The 26476-nt window shown below is 37.3% G+C and overlaps 1 protein-coding gene across 1 annotated transcript in view; it reads right to left on the bottom strand.

Annotated features, from left to right (window-relative positions):
- Positions 1 to 26476, bottom strand: part of LOC127415489 (phosphatidylethanolamine-binding protein 4) — a 234243-nt gene that overhangs the window by 112784 nt on the left and 94983 nt on the right. The window lies entirely within an intron of this gene.

Raw genomic sequence — 26476 nt, 5'->3', positions numbered from 1 at the left:
CAATATAATTTGTTTTTGCAGTGAATTTTTTACTGAATTAAACTTCATAAAAATCCAAGTTTTTTTTCTTCTTCTTGTAATTCAGTGAAATGTCATTTAGAGGTATTTTTAAAAGATGATTTTGTCCTCTTTATTGTTTAATGTTTAATACAACCTTATAAGTCGGGGCACAAACTGACTAGTCATTTAAGAGCTAATGTTTAATAGCTACAATAATCCCCTGGATAGTCGAATAATCGTTCGAATAATCATTATACAAGTCGATTATCAAAATAATCTTTAGTTGCAGCCCTACTGCCCATTGCCAGAACTTAACTTTCTTTTTATAGTTGTATTAAAGGCAATATTTGTCCCCTGGAATTGGTTTTTTCTTTCTTTCTCTTTCTTTCTTTCTTGCTTTCACTTTCTTTCATTTATTTTTACCATAAAAATATTTTTTTTGCGCCCACATTTTAAAGTTCATAGGGCAGATAACTTTTCCAATAAAGGGCAATATTTGCCCCCTGGATTTGATTTTCAGGGGCATTTTTACCTTTATGAGGGCATGCATTATCTAATCATATTAAACAGTCAAATTATTCAATTTAATAAATGTATTAACATCAACACTATGTGTAATTACACTCACTGAGCACTTTATTAGGAACACTTCTATGGAAGTAAATTCATGACTAAAGTCTTTGAAGCGTAAAAGCATGTTGAATTGCTCTAATCGAAAAAATAAATGCATTGTATTATCACTGCTTGCCTTTAAATGCATTGAATTTACAGTGCATATTTTTATTATCATTAATTATACATTATATTCATTCTAATTGTATTATATTAATAATACATTTTCTGTCAACTACTAATATAGTCTATTAGGGGAACACATGGCATTTCTACGTGAATGGGTTTAAATATCTAATTGCAAGTTTTAAATTGCAGATGTGAGCTCACTGCGCAACTCTGGGCCTCGTTTCACAAAAGCATCGTAAGCCTAGATCGTACAGTACATCTTAAGATTCATCTTAGTTTTGCCTCCCGTTTCCCAAAGCCATCGCAACTTTAGTACTTGAAAATGCTTGTGGATTTACAAGTGCTCTGGAGTAATCCTACAGAGCTAAGAGCATCTTAATAGATAAGGGCTGGGTTTCCCGATAATGTTGCAACTTAAACTTTAACGATCATCTTAACTTATGTCGCTCGTTATTTTACGATGGAGTAATGCCCGTTTCATAAACCAGCATGTATCTCGCTCATTATAAAGTTGAACTTAAGTACTTAGTTACAGAAGCTGTCCAGTCCAAAGGTGCTGATCACTTTGGCCAGTATGTCCAGGTGTTTGTCTTCTCAAAATCAAAATAATGTGGAAATACTGACAAACATGGAAGTTGTTTGTAACACTGTCGAGGCGCCAAAATTTATTACCTAACATAATTTAATTAAAGAAATAATTATGGCTTTAGTAAGATGGAGTTTCAGATGTAATGAAACTCAATCGTAAAGATTAATGAAAGTGACGCAATAAATGCATGTAACGTGAATGTATACGATGTGAATCATAAGGGGCTCTCACGTGGCCTTAAGTTTTTTGGCTGGAAACTGAACAAATGCATACAGAACAGGGTTAAAATGACGGGCATCATTATTGAACTACACATAGACCTATCTAAATATTAATAGATCATCTGGTTAGAGTTCAAGGTCCTGTGTACTTGTAGCCTTAAAACTGCAATTACGCAACATGCAATTTGTTACTGCCTTGTAAAAAGACTTTAGGCGAGCCGATTTGAACCAGCCATTGGAGAAAGAAAGAAGAGGAGGATGAAGAGAGAGAGAGAGAGAGAGAGAGAGAGAGAGAGAGAATCTCTCATTGCACACTCTCGCTCTAATCTCCTCTGTTAACCATATTTTAATTATTTATTAAGGCATTTTTATTTAAGTTTTAAACTGCATGGTCACATTACTCACATATGTCTTCTTAAATAATCTGTTTAATGAGAACATGTCATCTTTCTATTGGCATTAAAATTATGCTTATCAATGAAGGCTAATATAATGTTATACTGTATTACGTGTCTTGTAAATTTAGACCTGTCACGTCACATGCGCAGACTGTGGAGACTGCCTATTGATTTCATAACGATAAATAATTTTAAACACTTTTTTTATCCTCTGAAATAGTTTACAATGGCTTTCCAACTATCAAAATATATTAATACAATTTATTAAATGCCCCATTGTCTTTGATTAATTGTGAAAGATACCAGAAAGATACGTTTAAGTTGCACTTAATGGACTTAAGAGTGGTTCAAAGCTCTCATTGATTTATGAACGTTTTTATGAATTACTTCGATAATGATGCTTTTCAGAAACGCAACTTAGAAATGTTCAACTTAGTACTTCGGGAAACCCAGCCAATGACTTCTCATCATCTCCTCCTCCTTTCTGACAACAAAGGGCGCTTTCGCCCGCATTTTTGTCACCGTTATCACCTCTAGGAGTAAAGAGCAGACCTCTCGATTGGTGAATGTCCCTAAAGCGCAGGTTCCACGTCTCCTTGTTTGGTGCTCCACAATAACAAGGTGAGTTATATTAAATTAATGTAATTGGCAGGAATATACGGCCTCCTCTGTGTTCATTGATCCTGGAAGCTTTCATCTCGACCCACAAATGCACACCTGATGAATGGTTTGTGTAAAAAAGCATTGATTGTGTAAAAGAAATACACAATTGTTCTGCACAAAATTATTGCAAAACAAAATGTAATTATGTAGTTAATTAGGATGAATATTTAAGAAAATATCTTTAAACATTTTCAGGGAGGAAAATTACAAATGTTTATAAAGTTACACAAATATAATGATGTTACAATGACGAGCAGCACTTAACGGTCACATTTCAGCACCTCGCACACAGACTGCGACTCTATTAAGTAGCACCTAAAATGCGTCCTTGTCCACCCAGATTGACAGCTGGTCCATCCAATCAAATCTGCCAGAATATACTAATAATTTGCAAAGAAATATAAACTGCATTTTGTCCCACGCAAAATAGCTCACAAGATAATCATCATATTCCTGTTAGAAAATGCAGTTAGAATTTTTTTTTTTTATTATTTCAAATAAGACAATTTATATGGTTTTGGTGAATTGAAATGGGTTGTGTCGTGCTTCTCACAGAGTCGGTTTGTTCTGCTCAGCAGATAATTGATCACGTTTTGTCTCTATCGAAGTAGGGTCCTTAACATCCAGCACACAAACAACAGCCACACATGAGCATAAATAGGCTGACCAGATGGCCGCCCCTGAAACCGTGACGCGAGCACCACCTACACTGCAGAAAACGCATGTGTAATGAGGGAGCTAGAGCTTTACATTTGTCTTAATTTATGTACGTTGTTTTACACTATTTTCTTTGCATGCCATTTCTTTCTAAGCTGCCATTGCTTCTAAGCATTTAAAACTGAAACGGAGAGCACTCCCAGATAAGTACATTGATCATGAGAAACAAAGGTTGCGTGCTTTTACGATAACTATGGGTCTTAGCTCTTAAGAGCATCTCTACATGTGAAATTGCGAACGTTCTTTCCTTTTTCATATGCGTTTCCCAAACCTGCACTTAACACGAATGCGCAACACACTTTAAATGCTTCATAAGAGTTGCTGTCCATTGTGAAGTGCTGAAATCTGACCGTATAGTGTCACTCATTCATAGATTTGTGGATAACTTTATAAATACTTGTAATTTACCTCGCTGAGAAATGTTCAAAGTTATTTTCTTAAATAATCATACTAATTAACTACATAATTAAATACATAATTTTGTAATTATTTTGTGCTGAAGGCTACAATCTACTGTTTTTACACAATCACTGCTTTGTTCATCAAATGTGTATTTGCAAGGTTTTATTCATGTGCACAATAGGAAGCACTAACATAGGGTAAATGTACAAACATTAACTGATTAAGCTGAGATCTGCACTTTGCGCCCAAACTGATACCGGTGACATCGATGCATAACGATGTGCATGTGACAGCACCATTCGGTGTCAGAGAGGAAGATGAGGAGTTTGTAAAGAGAAGAAATGTGGGAAGACACGCAAAGATAGACAATTTTACCTGTAAATACAGTATAACATCATAATTCCTTCTGAATTTAATACAATATCATGCAGCCACTTTGTACCAACTCTTGCACAAAAGGTAGGCCTATTGTTTATTGATTTAGGCCTAATTAATTTTTCATTCATTAATTTATTATTTCTTATTGTAATATATTATTTTATTTTATTTTCTCATTTTAGCGCATTTCTTTTCAAATTGAAAAACAAACTAATCGAAACATACACGGCTGTTCTCTCTACTTGTAGCTTTGGTCTTTAGCAGCCAACACCCGATTTCATTGCATCACCTACTGGTGAGAACGAGTAGCATCAGTTGGAGATTGTGCATTTCCTGCAGTTCCCGGATGTGGAAGGTTGAATTTCCAACCGAATTTGAACCAGTGAATTTGAAGAAGCGAAATTTGTTAAATCTAGATGGTATTTTCAAATGAACTAAATATTTTGGAACTGAACTTTGGAAGGTGAATATTTATATTTGAATTTTTTAATAATGAAATTAGTTGTGAAATGTTTCCAAATGAAATATTCAATGCTTAAAAATACAACAATGTTAAATTTCAGCCTCCCAAAATGCAAGCACTGTTAATGCAACACATTTAAATGCAAGCACTGTAAATTCAATGGCTTTAAAGGCAAGCACTGATTAATACAATGCATTTATTTTTTTGATTAGAGCAATTCAACATGCTTTTATGCTTCAAATACTTTAGTCATGAATTTACTTCCATACACTTCTTCATTTGCTTTTCCCGTATGTGCCGTTATGCGTCGGGCTTCTTGAGCCAGGAGTCAAACTCTCCTCTGTCCTGGGCCAGTCTCTACACCTCGCCAAGAGTCTCCTCGCAACCCCGGCGATGTACTCCTCCCACTCGATCCTGGGACGTCCCCGTGTCCTCTTGCCTTCCGGTCTGGCTTGCCATATCTGCCTAGGCTTGCGGACCTCCTTCATGCAGGTGATGTGTCCCACCTCAGTACTCGTCGCTCGATGTTGCTGATGGGCTCCTGCTTCAGCTCCTCCCTGATGGCTGTGTTGTGGAGACAGTCTCTCCTGGTTTTCCCCACCACTTTTCAATGATATCTCATTTCAGTAACTCGGCTCTCTAGCCTCTTCTGCATGGTCCAGCTTTCCGCTCCATAGATGAGTCTGGGCAAGTAGATGGCTTTGTAGACTTGCATCTTGGTCTTCTGGCTGATTTCTCATTTGCCTACTATGGTGTTGTTGATGCTGTAGTAGATCTGGCTGGCCTTGCGGATCCTGTTGTTGATCTCCATGTTCAACTAACCATCTGACTTGAAAATGGTTCCAAGGTATTCAAACTGGTCGACATGTTCGATTGGTTAGTTCTCCCACAAGATGCTTAGGGCTGCTGGCTCTCCTTTGTGAACCGTGCCACCTTGGCCTTCTTCGCGTTGATGATCATGCCACGGTCCTTGAATGCATGCGCCCACTCTTCCAAGGCCTGCTGCAGCTCTTCTTCATTTTCCAGCACTAGAACGATGTTGTCCGCGTACACCAGAGATTGCAGGTACACCGGTTTCATCCTCCAGTTACCAACTTTTAGTCTCTGCCGGCCTTGTTTGATCACCTGGTTCATGAAGAGAAGTGGGCTCAAGCTGTCCCTCTGCTTCACGCCTCTGCCCATCCCAAACTCTTGAGAACACCCGGCAGCTATCCTCACCACCCCTCTCACTCATGCGTAGAGACTCGTTGCTTAAGTCTGGGAGGAACACTATGGTCCTAATAAAGTTTCTAGCGTGGTCTTCTACTGTTGTAGCCCATCCGCCTCAAGGTTCGATATATTGTGCATTCTGAGATGCTATTCTGCTCACTACAAAGAGTGGTTATCGGAGTTACTGTAGCCTTTCTGTCAGTTCAAACCAGTCTGGCCATTCTCTGTTGACATCTCTCATCAACAAGGTGTTTCCATCTGCAGTACTGCTGCTCACTGGATGTTTTTTGTTTTTGGCACCATTATGAGTAAACTCTAGAAACTGTTGTATTTGAAAATCCCAGAAGATCAGAAGTTACAGGAATACTCAAACCAGACCATCTGGCATCAACAATCATGCCACAGTCTAAATCACTGAGATCACATTTTTCCCCCCATTCTGTTGGTTGATTTGAAAATGAACTGAAGCTCCTGACCCATATCCGCATGAGCATTGCACTGTTGCCACACGATTGGCTGTTTAGATAATCACATGAATAAGTAGGTGTACAGGTGTTCCTAATAAAGTGCTAAGTGAATGTATATCTTATGTTTCATGCAGTAATATGTATATCTAGGCTTAAAATACAATATTAGGAAATATATCAGATATTACAAATAAAAATAAATGAATTTTGTCACTTTAGGTGGCATTTTTTGCCCCAAGCCCCCATTGATTTCTGACTCCAGTGCCAGTGGTGTTTCAGTAGGGGAGTAGTCCTTCACAAACGACAGAAAACTCACCAGAATGGAGCCAGACCTGAATGTATGTAATGCCCACTTTTCATGATCCAATTAATTCCTGATGCTTAAAATCAAGTTCCGACCTACATTTTTGCTCTTTGAATTTTCCGTTTCACACTGAAAAACACGTCACATAATGAAAGTAAAATGGTTTTAAAATCTAAAGACAGAAAGTCAAGTTTGACAATCATATGCAAAGGGACACACACATATTTTACTCTCAAGACACTAATACACTGCAGGCACATCAAGGTTCCTCAAACAGTCAACTATTTTCTTTCAAACAGCAATAAAACAGTATCTGTTTAGCCTTGGCATAACAAACTCCCACAGATTTGCTGTGTTAGTGACCCTAAAGAGGCCGGGAGTCACTTACAGAGCTTAACAACTTCTTCAGCTACACATGAATGCACACACAAACACACAAACACACACACACACACACACACACACACACACACACACACAGGGAGAGGAGAAAACACTTGCACTTGACATGCTGACTTCCAGAAAAGCATAGTCCTCTGAGGGAAAAAAAAATATAATCCAATCAGCAGTCAAAGGACAAGCAGTACAGGCAGAGCCGAGCATCCCAACAGGCACTTGAAATACTGCACAAAATCAGAGACATAAACTGAGAAAAAGACACGTACACAGCTGTTCTGACACCATTACAATAGTTTCTCTGTCTGTAAATGTGTTTCTCTCGAAAGAAAGAGTCATGCTTTTGGATGATGAGGTATTTCCCCCAGTGTATCATACCTCTATTAGGGCTGGCTGAAGTAGCTAACATTATATTTTGATATTTTTGTTTAATGAAAGAATTTAAAGGAACGTTTTGGGTTCAATACAAGTTAAGCTCAATCGACAGCATTTGTGGCATAATGTTGATTACCAAAAACAATTTCTATTGACTCGTCCCTCATTTCCTTTAAAAAAACAAAAATCTGGGTTACAGTGAGGCACTCACAATGGAAGTGAATGGGGCCAATTTTTGGAGTTTAAAGACAGAAATGTGAAGTTTATAATTTTATTAAAGCACTCGCATTAATCTTCTGTTAAATCTCATGTAGTATTTGAGCTGTAAAGTTTGCTTAAATCATCATATTTATGGTTGTTTTAGGGTTTGTTGTCATCATCATGACAACGAAGTTGTAAAATTGGCTACAACTTTACACAGAAAAGGAAAGCAATTTTATCATGCTAAAATCATGTTAAAACATACAACGATCAGCCACAACAATAAAACCACCTGCCTAATATTGTGTAGGTCCCCCTCATGCAGCCAAAACAGCGCCAACCCGCATCTCAGCATTATAGAGATTATATTTCTTCTCACCACAATTGTACAGAGTGGTTATCTGAGTTACCGTAGATTTTGTCAGGTCAAAGCAGTCTGGCCATTCCCTGTTGACCTCTCTCATCAACAAGGCGTTTCCGTCCACAGAACTGCCGCTCACTGGATGTTTTTTGTTTTTGGCATCATTCTGAGTAAATTCTAGAGACTGTTGTGTGTGAAAATCCCAGGAGATCAGCAGTTACAGAAATACACAAACCAGCCCGTCTGGCACCAACAAACATGCCACAGTCCAAATCACTGAGATCACATTTTTTCCCCATTCTGATGGTTGATGTGAACATTAACTGAAGCTCCTGACCCGTATCTGCGTAATTTTATGCACTGCACTGCTGCCACACAATTGGCTGATAAGATAAATCGCATGAATGATTGTTGGAGGCTGATCGGTGTATTGTTTATTGTCTTGTGGCTATACTTTCGAAACCGTGAATATTTTAACGTTTACAGATTGCCCCCATTCACTTCCATTGTAAGTGCCACACTGAAACCCAGATTTGTGCTTTTTTGTAAAGAAAAGGAGGGGAAAAACCAAATACATTTTTGTGGTAATCATTATTATGCCACAAATGATATCGATTGAGCTTAACTTTCCCCCACAGTTAATCAATAAATGAATGCAAGGAAGAACTTAATTTAATTTTTTTGCTCCAATATAAGAACACATAGTAATAAAAGCATATTTACATACATCGATACAATGAAAAATGCCACATGGAGATTTCTATGATAAGTTTTAAGTGATGATGCAAATGAATCACTGAATCTATTCAGTGAAATCTATTTCATGGGAAAGAACTAAACTTACCAACTCTAATACCATTATCAGTAATGAAGTTTAAATCAGAGCTGCCATTAAAACAAATAAAAACTTAATGCTCTCATACTCACAAGTTGCGAGACAAAGAGGGATCACGAAACTGATTTAATGATTAAGTTCTAAATTTTAGAGTAACCCTAAAGAAAATTAAAAAAGGAAACATACAGAAAAAATACACAGACAAACTGCCTTGCCCAAATGTAATGTATACTTGTTATATGTTGGCATGAACTCGGAGTCGGTTTCTCTCCCTCTCTCTCACGTGCAGCTGTCAGCAGCGCGTTGAGCACTTGTTGAATTTAGTCTAAGTTCGCGCTGTGAGGAACCACTTTATCACGTAGTTACTGAACTTAAGATGTTACAGATGTATAAACCTTTCTTAACCTGTTAATTCCACATGCAAATGCCGTTATACCACGTCTCCGTAAGCGAGCAATGCAATAAAACTATATAGTTCCTGTTCGTAATCAACAAAGCTGTTAACATTGCAAGCGTGTGATGGCAAACACCTTTCATATCTTGCCACTCACTTATTAGTCATAATGCAGCACATTTGTTAGAAAGGCAGAAAAAGCAAAAATGCTTTGTGTAATGTACCAGATGCATGGTGAAGGAAGACACTTAAACAACTGTTATATCTCACATCTCCATCTCTAGTTCAATTCAAGGTAGGAAATTAATGGGGATTCTGGGCACAAAATATCCCCTGCAATCTAATATAGTACATCCATCGCAATCTTCATTTGAAATTTGACTGAAAATCGTTTCGTGCCGTCCGTTGTGCAGATGTTGCCGAGTCAGTGGCGAATCTCACACTCCGCATCAGTTCGGTGTCGTGCTCCCACGTTGAAATTACCAAATGCTACAATGTAGTTAAAAATAATATGAACAAAAATAATATATGGATGTGTTAAATAGCCTTGATGTTAAATAAAACATTATTAATGATACAATAATAATTTTACATAACATTAACCACTTTTGGTGTATCTCTGATGTTCATTGTTAAATGTTTCTTTTTGCATTGTTTTAATCAATTGGCATGACGAAGCTCCTCATTCCAAATCTGGAGAAATGCTGTCACTTACTCCTCTGTGTTGGTGCATTAGTTTTGCAAGCTATGTTAATTTAATAGCCAAAATATTTGGAAATATGTGAATGAGAAAAAAAGTTTTGTTTCAGTAACAATGCAACTTATGCAATGTGGAGATCATGCAATTTTGTAATTATTGAAACATGCCATTTTTAAATTGAATTGTTTCAATTAAATTATTTGACATAAAAGGATGACAGACCTTTGTAAAGTTTGTTGACTGCGCTGTCTGGTGCAACGTTTCAGAAATAGAAACCATTCCAAAAATAGAAAGCCCTGTCGCTGTCGCTCGTTGTGTGTCACGGCTGGTTAGGACACAGTGTAATGAATACACACTCCAAAACAACTTTATCCATGAAATCACAAAGTGTTTTTAAACAATAATTATATTGTTGCAAAACTCCTGTGCAAGATTACTGTTAATTATTATTTGATTCACCAACTGCTCTTGGGTGATGCAATACTGCAATCTGTGGGTGGACTATTAGGGTGAAAAGTAAATAAGGATTTTTCACCTTGCGGTTTATTTACATAAGCAAACTCTGTCGCTAATGACTCTGCTTTTTGTTTCTTTCGGCAGTCCAAACAAAAACATCCGCTTTTATGTGCAGAGAGATAGGGTGAGAGAGAAAAGAAATACTGAACTCAGACAAATGCAGTAAGATCAAGCGAAAGGGAGCGTTGCGATCTGGGAGGCAGTCAGTTTGAGGCAGAGCAAGCCGTTCGGGGAGTGTTTTTGGTAGTAGTCCATGAGCAGGAGGGAACTGAGAGACAGAATGGGTCAGACAGGCTGAGTGGTGTGCTACAGGGGCACTCAGCTCCTCATATCCCTCTTTCATCACCATCTGCTCCCACCGAATTAATAACTTCATTACCAATTCATTCTGCATCCTTCAATGAAGAATCAACAGGCATCCACTGTGTAAATATGGTAGACACTTTGAAAAAGTTATTTTCACCCTTGCAATGGTTCCAAAGTAACTACAATTTCAGCTAAGCTACTTGAGTTAATGACTTGAAAATCAGTCATGAAACTCTATATGGCACAACTATTATCGGTTAGCCATTCGGCTTCCTTATGTGTTAAGCAAATCGGCTTGCATGATGTAAGCTGATAGGTCATTTGACATGTAATCAGCCAATCAACTTGCATACTCTCTGTTGTTTAACTGCAGCGCACTGCCAGTTTTTTTTCAGAAACCCTCCTCCTCCCCAGTACCACTTGTCTAGATTTACAAGGGGATTGTATGTACACTCAGGGTTGGGGAGTAACGGAATACATGAATACGTATTTAAAATACAAAATAACTGTATTCCACTACAGTTACAATTTAAATCATTGGTATTTAGAATACAGTTACATTCAAAAAGTATTTCTATTACTGAAGAAATTACTTTGCATTTTATTGTCATTTGTCTCATTTAATATTTAGTCCTTTCAGATGGAAAACATTTATACATATAAATGATGCGATCATTTATATGCATTTGTTACATTCATACGAACAGACAGAAGTAAGTTTGAAGTAAGTTTGGAGCAGAAGAAATAGAAATAAACCTTGTGTCAATTGTCAGCTTTACGCTAAGCTAAAATGCTATTTCTAGCCATTTTACACGCACATGTTACCAGGCACGATCATATTTTTTAATCAAGAAAATTCATGTTGGATCATAATTTCTTTTTTCTAGTAAGACCTTTGATATTAGGGCAAAAATCATATTCTTGATAATAATTTTTGTATTGTTTTCCTGTAAAAATATCTAAAAAACCTTGAAAACAAGCTCAATTTGATTTATCTCGTTTTAGAAACAACACTGCATAAGATATTTAGGTTTTTCAGAGAATGTATTTTTAACATATGTATTTTGTCTTACTGTACTGGCAGAGTTTTTATAGTCAAAACAAGTGAAAAAATCTACCAGTGCTGAAGAAGTAATCCAAAGTATTTAGAATACGTTACTGACCGTGAGTAATCTAACGGAATATGTTACAAATGACATTTTACAGCATGTATTCTGTAATCTGTAGTGGAATACATTTCAAAAGTAACCCTCCCAACCCTGTGTACACTGATGAGCCAAAACATTATGACCACCTGCCTAATATACTGTTGGTCCTCTGCATGCCGCCAAAACAGTGCCGACCCGCCGAGGGATGGACTCTGCAAAAACCCTCAAGTTGTCCTGTGGTATCTGGCACCAAGACATTAGCAGCAGATCCTTCAAGTCCTGTAAATTGTGAGGTGGAGCCACCATGGATCGGACTTGTTGGTCCAGCACATCCCACAGATGCTTAATCGCATTGAGATCTGAGGAATTTGGAGGCCAGGGCAACACCTTGAACTCTTCATCATGTTCTTCAAACCATTCCCGAACAATGTGTGCAGTGTGGCAGGATGCATTATCCTGCTGAAAGAGGCCACTGCCATCAAGGAATACCATTGCCATGATGGGGCGTACCTGGTCTGCAATGATGTTTAGGTAGGTGGCACGTGTCAAATTGACATCCACATGACTGACAGGACCCAGCCCAGGGTTTCCCAGCAGAACATTGCCTAGAGCATCACACGCCCCCACCAGCTTGTCATCTTTCCACAGTGCATTCTGGTGCCATCATTTCCCCAGGTAAATTGCGCACACATACACGGCCATCCACGTGATATGAAAGAAAACGGGACTCATCGGACCAGGTGAACTTCTTCCACTGCTCCAAGGTCCAGTTTCGACGTTCATTGTAGGCGCTTTCAATCCAAGCCATATCTAGAGACCAGAATATCATAGAGACTTCGGGGTGGGATTTTTTTCATTCATTCAATTTTTTTTACTTTGCCCAGTAACTAACCACCTTGCTATCACCCAGAACATCATAGCAACCACACAGCAATGCCCTGACAACCATCTAGAGCACCATAGAAGTAGTTAAAGCGCTAATAAAGACCCCAATTTAATGGAGCTGGGGGAGTTTTTTTTATTTTTTATTTTTTTACTTCGGCTAGTTAGCAGCTAAGAACCAGAACACCCTAGCAATGCCCTAGCAATCGCAATGTCCTAGCAACTGTGGGATTGCAAATTAAAGTGTCACTATATGATCAGGTGGTCTACTGTCTTTCATATAACATCCAATGAAAAACTAAAGTGATGCACATTGTTTTGGGCTTTCAAGGTATTTGCTATTGTGATTCTGTGAGATCATCTACACATGGCTGGATCCTGTTTGTCAACTTGAACAAGAGTGTATGTGAATGAAAACTTGTTTCTAATGCTAACTAAGGCTATAAGCTTTTGTCTGTGATGGCTCTAGGTGCCCCAGCCCCATTCTGTGAATTGCTGGCCATTGTTCATGATTCAATCAATGTCTGAGTCAAATGTAAAAGCATTGCCATAGGTGTAGGACCTTCCTTATTCCTATGAAAATGAAGTCATCTGAGTGATATAGTTATGCTGATTGGATTAGGGCTGGAGAAACCCCAGTCTGTGGCGGGGTTAAACTGCATTCTTTGTCTAAAGTTCACCAGAATACTTGGCTACCACATGGAAGGACTGCCCACTGAATTCCTTTAAAATAAAAAATAAAAATGTATGCCTCCCTAAGTTAGACTTGATGACTATAGTGCGAGACAGCAACTTCTGACATGTAGACTGATTCTCCCGATCTTCTACAATAAAAAATCCTGCTGAAGCTATACCCGAGTCTCCTGATCATCTCTGAAAATTTCCAACACAACCACACCCTAGCAATGCCCTAGCAACCAGGCTAGACAGGCTAAAAATGTCTCCAAACACCTTAGCAACCAGACTGGGCGCAATGTGAATTTTGCGTCGATAGTTTGAAAGTTTTGCTGCTGAAATAGGTCTGTGCTTACCGAAATTCAAATCACTGGCCCTAGTGGCCAAAGCTGAAATTGTTGCTGAACATATGGCCATGCGTGTGCACCAGTTTGCAGATAAAATGTCCACAGAGTGACACCAAAAACAGGAATGCATATTTTATTAACTCTACCCCCCAACCCCAACCCTAAACCAAACCGTCAGAGTAAAAATGTAATTTTATAGCGAAAGTGCAACCTCCGAATCGCACTTACCAATTTATGTGAACATGATTACTTCATGGTTACCATGGGACCAGAACCTTTGTCTTGGTTGTAGCTTGTGTAATGGGCTAAAGAAAAAGTGTTGCCAAAAATTAAGCAAAAATGTTTGATGGGGGATGGCCTTGACAGTTATTCATCTGAATGGGGTCGATTTCAGGGTACACATACATTCGAACTTTTTATTTCCCATGTGATCATGTAGTGGCAACCACAGAGCAATGGCCTGGCAACCACCCACAACACCCTAGCACTTTTGCAATGATTTTTACACTGCAGAAAATGCATTAAATATTGTTCACTCTTTTTTTTTCCCCCATTCATTCATTATTTCACTACCTTTGGCTCTCATTCAATTATTTATTCTCCTGAATGTAAATTCTCATACAGTTACTTGCTTAGTCCTATGTTAATTAGTGACTTTGTCATCAGAGTTCTGCCTTGCACCATTCATTCAAACTTTGTCTGATTGAGGGAGGTATTTCTAACACTTTCTGGAACCATATTTAGTTTGTCATTTCCACTGTTTGGCAGCATGTGTGCAGATGGACCCTTCCTCTCATATAGTTGCCAACTCGCCACTCACAGTCACAGTCGCCATCTCCAGTCACCACTCGAGAATTCTGGCACTCGTTGCAAATCAGAGAGCCCACTCCACACATTTCTGTCATTGCGCAGAACATGTCTCCCTCACTAAGAGATGATCTTATGCTCTTCAGCTGTTTATCCAACAGTTACCATGCAACCGTTCTCCACTCAGGTACTTGAACTGTTCCTGGCTCAATCCTGACCAGTCCTGCTTCTCTAAAACCAACAATTTGTGTATTTAAAGATCACAATAACTGTTGACTGTGACTTTCTTTCAAGAGATCTTGAGTTCATGCACATTGCCTACAAGATATTTGAAGTCACTGAATTTATTTTTCTTGTAGCTTTAGATTTTTTCACTCATTTTGTTCAACACAATGCTTTTCAATTTCATCTTACTGACATCTTTTCTATATGTGACAATCATAACTGGAATTATTTTTATGGTGTTGTAGTAACAAGAGTTCACAAATGTTTAATATGAATGTAACAGAATATTACATTATTTTGTAGGGGTGAAACAATTCACTAATTTTATTGATGCATCGATTACTTACCCCGTCAATCTATATGCATCGATCTTGAAATATGATTTTTGAATTGAGAATTGTTAGTGTTTGCATATAATTGATTTAAAATGCAAAAAAATCGAATGAATCGCAATTCGACAAAACAGTGTTCAATATTTAAAAATATATATTAAAGTTACAAGTGTGTTTTAATGGAGACATGTGCTGTGTCGTTCTCTAGGTGTGCACTCTCATAGCGCTCCCCTCACAGATGCATACTGCACTCTTCCGTCACCCTACAGGGGATCCCACTCTCAGTTATATCCGTAACTCTCATTGAAACTTTTTCTGAGCAGCTTTTGAGCACCTTTTGTCTGATCTCTCCTCAGGATGGCCAATGAGAATCACATAAGCAATTGACAGCAGGCACTCTTGTCTCGAGCAAAACATGCTCAAAGCATTGTATTGGCTCACTTGCAACTCATTGGCTGCATTCGAAAACTGGAAAATATAGCCTATGAAGGCTGTATACGGAGGTAGGATGAAAATAAGGTGCTTTTCAAACTGTACTGAGGCCAGTTTCTTTAAGAGTTCTATTCATCCAAAAATGCTGTCAGTTAAGCCATTAACTGATTAGGCAGCAAGTCAGCTGCCTACGTTTTCAAGTGCAGCCTTTGCATGGCCACTACTGAAATGAAATTCTGTCATTGCGGTGAAATCATGAAAATGTATCGTAAAATATTGAATACTTTTGTAGTTACGCTTGGCTCTAAAATATTTTAGCAGCACATTGCACTCTGTTGTATTCCAAGAAGCCTGTATGTACTTAATGTGTATTCTTTCAAGCTGCTTGTAAACTATCTTAAGTATTTTGTCTCTCTTTTTCTTGCCTAAGACACATTAGGGGGTGTATTTTAAGAATTCTGTAAATGCATTTTAAAAAATGCAGAATCGAATTCTGAATGTAAAAAAAACAAAAAAAAAAGTGCGAATCATGAATCGAATCGATTCCCTTTCAACCCAAAGATTCACATCCCTATTATTTTGCATTCCCTTATTCCCTAATAAATATCATAAGTGTTTGACAAAATATCACAGTCAAAAAATGAATTCAGCAAAGAACAAGGTTAAGCCAGAAACATACTCACACATGCATGCAAAACATGAATACTTGGCCAACTTACTGCTTTGCCCATTGAACATAATTCAAGTGAATGATGACTTCAGATAAAGTCTAACTGAAATGTAACAACGTTCAGAAATGGGGGGCCTAGGTAGCTCAGTAAGTAAAGACGCTGACTACCACATCTGGAGTCGCAAGTTCGAATCCAGGGCATGCTGAGTGACTCCAGTCAGGCTTCCTAAGCAACCAAATTGGCCGGGTTGCTAGGATGGGTAGAGTCATGTTGGGTTAACCTCCTCATGGTCACTATAATGTGGTTCTCACTCTCGGTGGGGCGCGTGGTGAGTTATGCGTGGATGCCATGGAGAATAGTGTGAGCCTCCACACACGCTACGTCTCTGCGGTAATGCGCTCAACAAGCCACTTGATAAGATGTGCGGATTGACGTCTCAGACGCGGAGGCAACTGAGATTCGTCCTCCGCCACCCGGATTGAGGTGAGTCACTACGCCACCACGAGGACCTAGAGCGAATTGGGAATTCCAAATTGGGGAGAAAATTTGAGAATCGTATATTAGTATTAAGATGTAGGTAAGTTGACCATCTCGCACAAAGTAGGTACTCAACCATAATAGGCTTAGTTCCACCACAATCATCGCTATGGGGCACTATACCCATATAATTTCAACAGGCCAAAGCTGAACACATCAAAGCTCTTTCTAGCTATGTCACAACCATTAAGTTGGAGGCAGTAAAGCACATTAAGCTCGTTTTGCCAACCATCATAACAACAGGGGAACAACCACAAGAAATGAACGCAAAAACTTTTTAAAATTCTATTAATTCACATTTCATTAGAGAGAAAAATCATTTGTGAGTATTTTTATACATATGCACAGACGTAATGAGCGAGCATCATTAGGCAGCATATTCAGACAGTTGTAACTTACAAAATTTAAACCAGTGCTTTCTTTTAATGTGCTGATGGGCTAGCCCATATGTTCTACTTTTAAACAGGATTATCAAATGTGAATTCATTAATTTATGTATATCATTGTGTCATGTTATATTCTCCTGGCAATAAAAACAAAAGAAAAAGTGAACAGAACTGTTCTTCATGGGAGCAGAATAATTAACAAATTAAACTTGTTAATGGATAGGAATCACAATTTTCCAGAAGTAACATAAATAAATCAGATCCCCCCCCCTCCCGCCCCCCAATCCCACTCTTTCATCCCCTTTCATGAAATATCACTGTATTGTTAACTGAGAAATGGCCTGATCAGTAGAGCGTCGGTCTCTGGTGTTGATTCTGCATGTTCCCGGAACCTCTTTTCTTCCCATCTCATGTCAGCAGTGAAAAATAGACTCTTTCATTTAATAAACATTAACAACATATAATTTAAAGGGTTTTGTGGAGACACATGTGAAACTTGTTTAAACACATAAAAGTATAAGACCAAATACCATGTTGGTAAAATACCAAACATTACAGGACACCAGTTGTAGCACAAACTAGCTTTTTTGTCAAAAGACATGCAAATAAAAACCTTCCAATGCTGAAAAAAATATGCCTTATTTGTTTTGAATGTTTTAATTGGTTTTAAGCCATCTATAACAAATTATATTTATGTGAATGTGTATAAGTGTCCAATATACTAAAAACTCTCCCATAAGAAATACCTGTTAAACATATCTTAGTCAGTCAATGATGGAGGATCTAGAGCTCTATCAGCATCACAGAAAAAAAACAACAACAAAAAAAAAAAAATAAAATAAAATAAAAAATAAATAAAATAAAAACACACAACTCCCTTCGTATTTTTAGTCTAAATACATATGCAATCCCTGCTTCTGAATTTGTGGACAAAAGCATCACTCAAATGATTAAACCATGCCATATTCCTCATCTTATGACGAATAATTATGCAAGTACCTAAACAATGCTGATATACAACTGTGAAATTCTATGTCTACATCATCTCCAGTGACCTTCACTAATTATGGTTTCTGGAATTAAATAAAACCTGGAAGACAAGTAAAAAAAAAAAACTAAAAAAAAAAAAAACTACACAAGAATAATTCACACCATCTTTTTCTGCCATCTTGGACAAAACATAAATTTCAGTTAAAATGTGTTTTTGTGTTTCATCATCCTTTAAGTGCCTTATTTATTTCACTCAGTAACAGACAAATAGCGAGTAAAACACACACAAAAAAAGAATATAGTGTAAATTCTCATAATTTGATTCATTAAGTTTTCTTAAATGTATTTTAGCAACTTGGTGTCAATATGGCACTGATTATCCTCCTCAAATGCATGTGACATCAAAATAAAAAGAGTTAGACTCAGGTAATCCAGAAGTAATCAGATTAGATTCTTGACAACTATATCTGACAGATTGTTACTAATTACAATTTCAGTCATGCAATTTGTAATCAGTATCAGATTGCATTTCAGAATGAATCTACCCTGCACTGCCTTTGAAAATATTGGCATTGGTTGAGTGTAAATGTGTAAATGAACAGGAAGAGACCGGTGATTCCAAGAACGATGCATTTAACCGATTTTCTTGCAAACAATAGATATATTATATTGTGCTAAACAACGCATGTTCTCATGTGAATGCATCACTGTGAATGAGCTTGTCTCATGCCGCTCAAACTCTCACTGGATATCAAGATTTTCACTGAAAAATGACTAACATGCCTTTATTGCCATGGACTACTTTTATGATACGTTTATGTCCGTTTTAAGCTTTAAAGAGAGGCACTATGAACTGTCATTGTATTGAAAAGACAGGCCTCAATATTCATTAAAGTGCTCATGTCATGAGGACATATAAAAGGTCTTTGTACAATTACAACATACTGTAAGTTTCAGAACTCAAAACTTCCTCCCCAATGCAAAAAAGAAAAGAAAAATCATTTATTAAACCCGAGCTGCAAAAATGCCTCATTCTCTACTTCCGTGGATTGCCTACATCACTTGGGGGCTCATAATTTCATGACCACCTCGACAGCAATGACATCAACGCCTACTTTTACGTAATTGCACCCTTGGCCCCGCCCACTGTCACTCAGTCGGTAAACAGAGAGAGAAGGACAGATAGGCCAAGTGGCCTTGTATTCTTCCACACCAAAGGGGATTTACACAGGACACCTTCTTGTGCCCATCTGGACTATTTTGAGTTGTTTTTGTATATACACATGCACTAGACAGATGTCTTTGACCATTGTCATACATCAGGCGCGGCCTTTAAAAGAAGCTGTATCAAGTTATAACTTTTAAAATGAGATCCTATTATGTTTCATTCAGCTGCACTGTATCTTGTTGTTTTTAGCATAAACACATCCTGGATGCATTTTTGCAGCTATCTGCACTATTTTTAATTGTTTGTCTAATGTAAACATGCTCTAGATGGACATCTTTGATCGTTTTGATAGGTTTCAGAAACATTTTAAAAGCAGAACAAGTTCAACATCTAAAAACGATATTTGATTTGCTCCATTCCACTACTGCCACCGGGTGAGAGAACTGTGTCCCATCTTGTAAACAGACATGGATGTCGCGGCTGTGAAGACCAGCGCTTCTACTTTAGCCTCTGTTGAAGCATCCATTCATCAGAAATGATTGAAAGAATGATTTTGAACATTTCCTGATCGCATCAGTGCAGGATTATACTGTGTGTCTAGCATGTTTCATGTGTGTGTTTGGCTCTTTATGGCATAGATTGCTTGTGAACAAAAGAACTGTTATTTACAGATTAAGGACAGTTAAAAACTCTATTAGACAGTAAGTTGCCAGTTTTATTCAGGAATGCCTCATCTGCTGATGACTGTTTGATATTTATTGTTTATGATGCAGCTGGGCTTAAGTAAACAAATTGATACATTCAGATGAATATGTTGCCCTGACTTTGTTGCTATTATTATTTCGTGTTGGATGTGTGTTATGTGTAAAACCTGAAATATAGTTTTTGTTGTTGTGGAGCTCATTCATTCTATCTTCTGAATGAGTTTCAAACATATATGGCTGTTTTTGTGGGGTTGTACAATGTTGATCAATAGTGGGCGTTTACAATGAGGTCTTTAAGGGGAAGTGAGCCCAAAACTGAGCATTTCAGTCAGAGGGCCAGAGACAGGGTTTAAAATGATCATATATAACTAAATTCACTTACATTATTAATTGACCTCAGGGAATATTATAAAATAAAAAAATAAAAATAAATAAAAAAGGGGTCATGTCATGAGGAATAAAAGTTTCCTTGATATTTTGACATATAGTATAAGAGGTCTTTTTACTACTAAAAACATGCTGTAAATTTCGGAACTCAAAACTTAATCCCCAGGGGTGTAAAGTGACGGATTACAAATACTCTCGTTACTGTAATTACATAGTTTTTCCCAGGAAACATACTTATGTTGTTTAAAATTGGTGTAATTTTACCTTTACTTGAGTACATTTTAAGTGCTGTAACTATACTTTTACTGCGCTATTTTTCCTCCATCTGTGTTCACTACTTCCCAGTCCTGATTTTATTTTTATCCATCAATGTGATTGGCTAGAAGAGTCTTGTGACTCCTGTCAAATCAAAACACGCATAGAAAACCTGAATGGCAGCAGGCGCCAACTGCTATAAATCATCATGGATAAGGATACCACAAGCAGCAGTTCAACACCTGGACATCCATGGCCACACCTGAAAGGACTTTTCACAATGAAGAAGTCCAATTGCTTGATCGTGTCATGTGAGTTTAGCTTGCTCAAGTTAGTCAAGACATCAGCATTAATTCTACCTCTAATTTGAAGAAACATTGAGGTAAATTTAATATTTCTGCTCACTATATTTTCTGTTTCTATTATGTAGACTGTAAATTAGTTATCTATCACTGAGATTATTGGGCTGCTGTGAGAGATTTCTGCAATGTCAGCATTAGTTGCTGGGGGGGGGGGGGACATCCTCAATATCGATTATTCACTTTTAAGTAATTTTCTATGATCTAGGGCTACTGCTAGGTAATCTAGACCAGTGGTTCCCAAACTTTAAGTATTGGACCCCCATCATATCAAGGACCCCCGGATCCCACCCCCAACCCCACCTCGCTGTGTTTATTTTAAATCTTAAATTTTATTTAACACCTTCATTTTCTTTTATATTATATTATTATATTACAATTTCAATATTTTCATTGTATTAAATTACATTAATCATAAAAACAATTTGTTAAAAGGATTCACATTACACTGACCTTTACATTTCTATTGTTGCTGATCAGTATTTTAAAGTTATTAAACATTAACCTGACTTTTACCCTGATTCTTTTTTTTTTTTTTTGGAAATAATATTACCATGAAAAAAAAAATAAAAAATAGGCCTACCTACCTACTGTATTTTTTGGTATAAGTCACATTTATTTGATATATTTTCATCATCCTAATTTCCTAAATGTCTTGCGAGTTATAGTCCAAAGCTACTTATTTACATGGTACTACTGTAATTGATGTCAGCTGGTCAAACACATGGCTCACACATTTGTGGCTGCTCACCAAAACAAATAGAGATGGTAGCATTTTAAAGTAGCCTATTCAGAGTACTTTGCTTTTATAGAGTATTTTATGCAACCAGTTTAAATATTCTGCCCATCATAATATTTTTGTACCAACAAACTCTAGCTGCTGACAAATGCAACTCCTCACATGCCCACAAAATGACGTTTCATCATATAGTAAAAACATTCAGATAGTGAACCGGATAATTAATACATGGCAGAATGGGTTGCAAATAACAAAAAATAACCACAAAGACAGTCACTAACGATAATGAATGAATAGAATACAATAGTCATACTGTTTTACTCGCAGACTAAAAGCTGTTTATTTGTATACAGCGTAGAGTTACATATAAACAGATGTGGATTTCTTGTTGCGTTATTTTTATTTTTTTTTATCATGAAACAAACAGAATATGAAAAACTGTTACACACCATTACTTAAAGCAAATTCTCCCGACAAAAACAAGCCCAAATGCACCGAGATACGATGTACGGTAAGCTGAGGTAATCTTCACGGAGCGCATTTTTGTCTGTTTCTGAGCGGCAGAAGGGAAGTCAGTCGGCTGTTTCTGGGTCCTAATGCCTACCACAACAAACAAGTGTCAGTGTGACTTACACACAGATGTGACTTTTCTGTGTTTTTTTTCTCTCTCTCTCTCTCTCTCTCTCTCTCTCAACAAGGTGATTTTCAAAAATATTTTTAATGATTCTATGGACACCCTGCAATTATGTCATGGACCACTAGGGGTCCGCAGACCCCCGGTTGAGAAACACTGATCTAGACCAGGGGTGCTCATTACATTGATTGCGACAGCAAGTAATATCAATAAAATCACAAATAATTACTTTTTATTTCTATCTTCTGTAGCCAACCGCTGTGTGGCTGCAGGCGGCTTATGTATGTGCGCTTTCCATGTGCATGTGTTCCGAGCGCGCTCGTGCTAATGCGGGTACACGACTTAAACAGTCAAATAGACATCATAATTCTGCAGTCTCGGCGAGGTATCAATGCAAACAGAGTCAGTTATGTCTGAAGTGAACGTAAACAGTGGGATAAAAAGTGGATTTGTAGAAAATGTCGGACTTGAAGAATTATTTTAAATAATAATAATATTTTAAATAATATTGTTATTTTTAAATTTTTTAATAATACCGACCTCTGATGAAGAGAGTGTGTTAATTTGAATAATACATTTCCAGGGAAGTAGAGATTATTATGCTCAGTCTTTATCAAGTTTTTCTAATGCCTGATAGAAAAGTATCAACCTTTGTAGAGCAATACTTCAGGCAGAATTTTCTAATCAGTCACAAATACACTTCAGAAAATTGTGCATCATGCATTAGAATGAGTACACAACTATTTCTAGGCTTAAATGATACAAGAACTAAATCATTGCTGAACACTGTATCTCAAAAAGGACTACAATGTGGCCCCCCATGTACTAATTGAAACCTGATGTGGCCCCTGCCCTGTATCAAAACATTTTGCCCACCCCTGCTCTATGCCCCCTCTATTGTGCAGGACATTACATGCAAAGTGATTTTTTATTTTTTATTTTTTTTTTTGCTTTCTTAGTGTTTTATTTTATTTATTTATTTTTGCATTCTTTGCATTGTTTTAATGTAATGTTTTACACGCAACAATAACTCACTCTGTCGCCATTTAGGGTAATTTAGACCCTACACATAAACTGATTTCATTATAATAGTTTCATACATTACTATTTTTTTCATACATTTGGATTTTTTTTTAATTTCTGTAATCATGTCTCCCTGTTATCTTTTTGGAAAAAGATACAGTAAGTGATGTATTTTTAAATTTGGCAGTCAAAAATAAAATTGTTGGAGGATACCTAGATTTTTCATTCTTTCTGACAAACAGCCAATTATGGTATGTATGCTACATTTTTAAATTGCAGTATACAGTGTTTATAGGGGGCATATACTGTAGCTTTCACAACCCAATACTCACTAATGATGAGTATTTTATTATAGTATTTTAACATACTGTTTACAACTGGCGCGTCTGATGATGCAACGTGACGCATCAGCCTGAAGCTGTCTACACAGGGCACATAGACACAAACTTTTCTAAACCATCTAAGCACCAACACATACAGCACAAAATTGAACGGGACATCTGTTTACTGTCGGCGCAACGGGTCTCGCTGCAATGGACACTTCCATGGTAGACAGCATCATTGATTATAATGGATTCTACTGCTTTTGACACAACGTTACTCTCGGGTCCGGTGTAGACGGTGTGAGCGTTAACATTTGTGATTGAGATGAACAGTTTAATACATTCTGATTCAATGTGTTGGATGTGCGTTATGTGTAACCCCTGAAATTTAGTTTTATAATGTTGTGGAGCTTGTTCATTCTCTTCCGATCGAGTTTTAAATATGGCTCTATTCGAGGGGCTGCACCATGTTAGCCAATCAGAACAGTGGGCGTTTATGTTGAAGGTTTAAGGAGATGCTTAGTTCAAAACCAAGCATTTCAGACAGAGGGCCAGAGACAGGGTGGAAAATGATCATATAATAATAAATTATGACTGAAAAATATCAGGAAAAGCATAACATTATCAGTGGACCTCAGGGAAGATAATAAAACTTAAAAAAAAAAAAAAAAAAAAAAGGGCATTTCATGGTCACTTTAAAATCTATCGTGTTTAATTGAAGAAAATAAAAAACTGGTTTGGATTAGCATTGGAACTTGAATTCCAATGAAGAAAAAAAATAATGTTGGAAAAAGTATTTTAAGTTAATATGAATACATAAGTGCATTGCAGGTTAATGTTAGATGATAAGACAATATCTCATTTGAGTTTTTTTTTTTATTTGTTTTTTATGAATCTCCATTTATAGATTACATTTTATCATCAAGAGGTTAGCATGGAAACAAAGACTGAGGTAAAATGTGTTCACTAACATGAGTTTTGATAGGACAATGAAAATGAAAAGTGAAAAAAAAAGTTTTGCTATCCTATTGTGTTTGCGTGCAATACACAAAATACATTACGTTTGCTTGTACGGGGGAGTAACAAGCCAAATCAGGGTTATAATTTAATTTCTAAAAAAAGGAATTACAGGGTCAATCTCTAAATAAGGTGTTGGAGTGAGAGGGGAATTGTTCATTTGTGTGGCACCTGCTTCAGTCTGAAGCCCAGGAGTATTCCAGGACAGATAATTCCACACATTCACACGGGATGTTATTATAACTTCAGCGAGGTTAGAGGAAGTCAACGTGGCAATTACTCACCTCCCACTAGCCTCATTAAACCTCTGACCAACCATGGCTCCTCATCATACACACAGCACAATGAGACAGCCAATCAGGGAGCAGACAGGCGGCATGCCGCCACCCACACAGTGACAGGGTATTGAGAGGTTGTCTGTCTGCACACCTGAAATACATTTGTTTATTCACAATGTGTCGCCTGGCCAGACTGGGAGGAGGCTTGTCTCTGCGAGAGAGAGAGGATTGCAGGAGGGCAGGGTTGCGTTAATGCCGAAGATGGCATCAGTCTTGGGGAGTATGATAACATGCTGCTTTTAGACAATGTATTTGTATCAAGAGTTACTAAAACACTTGCAGAGGAAGGAAATTACAGATTGTTGCATTTGTAGGGATAGGTTCATCTTTAGTGCTACTTCATATATATCCTTTGACAAAACCAGAATGAAATTATAGAGTTAAATGAATGAAAATAAACCAAAGTGGCCTGATCTGTAAGAATGGAAAGGGAGGGCTACAGTGTGACTATAAGGTGACAATCATAAATCATTAAAATAAACTATACAATGATGTCATTGGTGGTGCCTTACGCCCGTAACATACTCTACGAGAGTGCGTGAATGCAGACGATTGTGTTCACAAAGCAAGCACGTTGCATTCTCAGTGTTGTAAATGATGATAGAATTTTCATTTTCGGGTGAACTATTCATTTCATGTAAATCTTATAATACTCCCAGGTGTCTCTTGGCTACCCGGGCCTCTTGACACCTCTTTTCCCTCCAGTCTCTAGTTCCCTCACTTCGCTCCGACAGAATGGGAATTGACATGCAGTCATTACACAGGAGAACCATTCACCCACACAATTGTCAAAAACACTTACAATAAAAAACTTGAACTTGACTTCTATGAGAGGAAATTCATTTTTCCTAACTTTATTTTGTATACCTTGTGAGACATGTCAGTTTCCATATACTGTATTTCACAGTTTCCAGTAACACATTTTATGGGAATACTGGGTTCTTCAGTTGGGTGGATCGATCTTGAAATATTAACACTTAAGAATTTAAGTATTTTACTTTACTAAATAGCAAGGAAGATAAACATTCCATTCATTATATGTTAATGGGTTCTTGAAATAACTTTAAACAACAGAAGTTATTAAATGATAAATGATGATTGATAAAAAGTCTGATAATTTGCAGTTTATCCCCTCAGTGTTGGGCAATAATAATAAATGTTATTCTTAGAACTTTCCATGTAATAGAGGTTTCGGTATTGAGGTATTGGCGATATCGGATCGTATTATCCATCCTTACTGATTTCCTCTGTGAATCATGAGGACCACAGTAAGAACAGAAAATGAGGCACATCTACAAAATAGCCAGTGAGATTAAGAGACGATGAAAGAATATTGACTTTTAATATTGAGCAAATAAAGTGTGTCTCTATTTAAACACTGCGTCCCCATACACTGCCTGATGACTGTGCCTCTAGATCCCGCTGGAGCAGAGCGCTGATGACTAACATGATATTTTTACT

Source organism: Myxocyprinus asiaticus, chromosome 24 (genome assembly GCF_019703515.2).
Source record: "Myxocyprinus asiaticus isolate MX2 ecotype Aquarium Trade chromosome 24, UBuf_Myxa_2, whole genome shotgun sequence".
Taxonomy (NCBI): Eukaryota; Metazoa; Chordata; class Actinopteri; order Cypriniformes; family Catostomidae; genus Myxocyprinus; species Myxocyprinus asiaticus.
Note: the sequence above shows the minus strand (reverse complement) of the source record. Positions and strands in the feature narration are given on the sequence as shown.